At 38.7% G+C, this 4,505-nt stretch overlaps 1 protein-coding gene across 1 annotated transcript in view; it reads left to right on the top strand.

The window, feature by feature from the left end:
* LOC102470672 (zinc finger protein 208) overlaps positions 1-4,505 on the top strand; it is a 223,993-nt gene that overhangs the window by 34,003 nt on the left and 185,485 nt on the right.

The following is a 4,505-nucleotide window of genomic DNA, read 5'->3' as shown; positions in this document are numbered from 1 at the left end:
TCACGCTGGGCGTGTGTGCGTGCGTGCCCAAGATCCCGAGAGGAGAATGGAGGAGAAGGGATTGCGGCGTGACCATCCCCCCTGGGGAGTGATTTCTCGCTTTCTGTCTCTATGTCTCTGTCTGTCTGGCGAGCGCATGCGCCCTATAGCGAAAACCTCTCCAAAAAAAAGAGATAGGGAATCAAAGATGGGGGGAAAAAAGCAAAACATACAGAAAATAAGAAATGGAAAATTATTTGCTGACAATAACATGTTTGTTGATGTGCTTGATTGAGACAATGTACAGTGTACTCTGGATGGAAATCTCATTTTGTATGCTGTAATGATGTACAGTGAATGAATGCAAATAAATAATTTGAAATTAAAAAATACTTAAAACCATATTGTATCTTGTTATCAAGTCACAAACAAAATTATAACAAATATTTCTAAGATTATCTTTAAAATTCAGTTTTTTGAAAATTTGAAAGTTGTTTATTAACTGTCAAGAACTGTGGAGTATAAGCAAACATTTTTTGATATGTAAAGTAGACATTTGTGGAGAAATGTAAAAATAAATAAATAAATGATAAAAAGAAAAACAAATCTGAGCAGAAAGTCAATTGCCTTAGTCCCTGAAACAGGCCTCTTAGAACTCAACTATAGATGGCTAATGATTGGCTTGTCACACTTAGTGTATGTTTTTTAGATTCATCCATATAATAGTAGGTATCAGTATTTTATTCTTTTTAAGGCTGAATAATATTCTATTCCATTCTATTAATTCTTTTGTGGCTGTGCTTTTGGTATCATATCTAGGAAACAATTTTGTGGAAAATAGGCAAAGGTCAGACTACTTTAGATAACATTGTTGGTATGACTTCTCTGAAGTGGTTATATCTGAGAGAAGACATGATGTGAGGACATAGGCCATGTGTGTATCTGGACTATTGCAAGTCAAATGAAGAGCTTGGAAGTCTTGGACTGGCCAGGGCAGTGGGGAGAAGGAGTGTAAAGTGTGAGGGGAAGGGGTAGGGGAGAGCTGTGTAGGTTTGAGGAGCCCCAAAATAGACCAGAATATGAGGTAGCCTCAAAAATTTCATGGGAGGGACCTGCAGTTAGCGTAATATTAGGCTGTGTCGCTGGATTCCCATGTAGTTGACTGCGGTTCGCGTCCTGGACCCGGTGGCTTAAAACTCACTCCAGGCATGTGTGTGTGTGCCCACGATCCCGAGAGGAGAAGGGATTGTGGTGTGGCCATCTTCCCTGGGGGGTGATTTCTCGCTTTCTGTCTCTCTGTCTCTCTCTGTCTGTCTGGCGAGCACACGCACCCTATAGCAAAAAAAAAAACCAAAAATTTTTTTATGGGAGAGCCAGCAGGTGGTATGGTGGTTAAGGCGCTAGACTCCCACATGGCTAACTGCAATTTGAGTCTGGACCCGGTGGCTTGAAAATCATGCTACGCACGTATGATTGCCCAGAATCCCAAGAGGATAATGGAAGAGAAAGGACTGTGGGTGGCCATTCCTTCTGGAGGGTGATTTCTGACTTTCCCTCTCTGTCTCTCTCCAGTGAGCGTATGTGCCCTATGGCAAAAGCTTAAAAAAAAATCATGGGAAAAAGGAATTAAAATATGAGTTTATTTTGGTGCAAGAAATTTGCAACCTATGCATAGTGTTTTCATAATTACACTTCTCTAAATTCTTTGAAGATGCCTCATAGAGCTCCTAAGAGGAGAGTGACACTGTTAGGAGTCGGGTAGGTATTAATTGAATTGCTAGGAATAAGAATGATTAAAATCAATCATGTAATTTTAAAATTTTAAACCACTTTTTCAAAAATATAGACAAATACAGGGAACAACATAAAATAAATTTATAGTTTAATGGGTTATATAAATTAAACAACCACATCACAATACCCAGGTCAGGAATTAAAGCTTCTTTATTTAACTATTTAATGTAATTTCAGAGTCAAAAAAGTATGTAATAACACACAAAATTCTTTCATATCCTTTAACCAGTATTTTCTTTTTAAAAATTATTTATTTATTTGTATTTATTATTATTATTTTTAAAAATAATAATAGAAAGAAAGCAAGCTGCCAGGTCTGGGACTCGAACCACAGTTAGCCATGTGGGAGTCCATCCAGCACCTTAACCACCTGCCAGCCCCACCAGTCATGGTTATGTGGTTGGACTCCTACATGGCTGACTGCAATTCAAGGCCTGGATCTGAGGCTTTAAATTCACACTGGGTGCATGTATGTGCATGCCCAAAATCATGAGAGTAGAATGGAGGAGAAGGGACTGTGACGTGACCATACCCTGGGCGGGTGATTTCTTGCTTTCTGTCTCTGTCTCTCCAGCAAGCACATGTGTCCTATAGCAAAAATATCTCTCTTTAAAATAAAAAAAATAAAAAAGCATTAGGATATTTATCTGGGAAGAAAGAGAACTGTTGGCCTTGCCCGTAAGGGAAAGGAAGAGATGACATGGGAAAGGATATGAAGCAACACAGATTTAGCATATTTAGAATGGATGAAGAAAAATAAAACTCAAATGAAGTAAGTACAATTAATTATTTAGCACTTATGACATTCTGGGGTCTTATAATTCAGTGATGAAACAATGAGCATTATTGTCTGCTCTTGAAGAAGTTTGGGGAATATAAATAAAGAGAATATCAAATAAGAAAATTAATGATATAATGAAACAAAGGAATAAAGTGCTAGAATAGTAAAAAAGAGAAAAATAAAAGACATGATCCTTGGAGTTAGCAGGTCTAGCCTTTCTACAAGAAAAACATTTATCCTGAGACTTACAAGATAAGAAAAATCCAGTCTCTAGAGTGCATAGGTCCAAGAATTCTTGAGAGATTAAACAGTCTATGGAAAGCATTAAGTGATGGGGAAAGCTGTCCTATATTCTGGGTGCTGAGAAGAGGGAATATGAGAGAAAACAGGAGTAAAGAGATTGATATTTTGACATGAGGCCTTATAGGGAAGCTAGAGTCTTGCTGTCTTTGGAAAGGGATTTGAGTTTTAGTCTAAGAATATAAAGAAAAATCATGAGACCAGCAGATGGCGGAATGGTTATGTTGCTGGACTCCCACATAATTGACTGTGGTTCAAGTCCCAGACCAGTGGCTTAAAACTCATGCTGGGCACATGTGTGTGCATGCCCAAAATCCCAAGAGGAGACTGAGGATAAGGGATTGCGGCGTGACCATCCCTCCCCACCCCACCTCCAGGTGGTAATTTCTTGCTTTCTGTCTCTGTCTCTCCGATGAGCACATGTGCCCTATAGCAAAAATCTTTAAAAAAAAAAAAAATCACTAGAGAAACTTAAAAGGATGGGTTTTTTAAAAAAAGATTTATTTAATTTTACTTATTATTTTTAAATTTGACCAAAGGGAGACAGATAGAGAGAGGAATAGTGAGAAAGCAAGCCGCCAGGTCTGGGGCTTGAAACACTGTCAGTCATGTGGGAGTCGAGCACCTTAACCATGCCACCTGCCAGCCTGAAAGGATAAATTTTTAAACATTAATCTGCATCTAAATCAGTGATAGAAAGATTCAAATAAAAGATGTCAAAGTTTTTCTCTCAATTTTAATTCAGTTGGTCTCTGACAGTCCAAGTTATCATAACAAACTTGTCAAATATATATATTTTTAGAATCTCACCCAAGTCAAAGTGGAATATGGAGCTAATAGAAGATCTAAAACTATTATTCAGATCTTATTCTTTTTTTAAGAGAGATTTTTGCTATAGAGTGCATGTACTCACCAGAGACACAGAGAAAGTGAAAAATACTCACCCCTTGAGGGGATGGCCACACCCAATCCCTTCTCTATTCTCCTCTTGGGATTTTGGGCACCCATGCACACACACACACACACATACACACATGCCTGCCATGTTTGAAGCCGCTAGTTGGCCTTGTGAGAATTGAACTGTGGTCAGCCATGTGGGACTCCAGCACCTTAACCACTGTCACTTACTGCCCCCACTCTTGTCAAAAATTTTAAATGTAGAGACCAGCAGATGGCATGGTGATTAAGGCACTGGACTCCCACATGGCTGACTGCAGTTCAAGTCCTAGACCTGGTGCCTTGCTCTTCTCTCTCTTTCTGGTCAAATTAAATAATGATAATAATAAATAAAATTAAATGAATAATTCTTAATAAAAATTTTTTAAACATTACCCATTCCCTTAATCAATAACTTTAATATCTACATAAAGTCTCTTACCTCTGTTTGGCATTTTTTCAAATTTTATAACCATATTTTACAATTCTATAAGTGATTCACTTAATTCTGAGTGTTGATTCTAATGTCTCATAGAATTTTTGGGAACCAGCAGTTAGCGTAATGGCTATGTAGCTGGACTCCCACGTAGTCGACCGTGGTTTGCGTCCCAGACCCAGTGGCTTAAAACACGCCAGGCGCGTGTGCGTGCATGCCCAAGATTCCGAGAGGAGAATGGAGGAGAAGGGATTGTGGTGTGACTATTTCCCCTGGGGG

This window comes from Tupaia chinensis, unplaced genomic scaffold (genome assembly GCF_000334495.1).
Source record: "Tupaia chinensis unplaced genomic scaffold, TupChi_1.0 Scaffold138910_1, whole genome shotgun sequence".
NCBI lineage: Eukaryota > Metazoa > Chordata > Mammalia > Scandentia > Tupaiidae > Tupaia > Tupaia belangeri.
The sequence above is the reverse complement of the archived record's forward strand: the minus strand, read 5'-3'. Positions and strand labels throughout refer to the sequence as shown.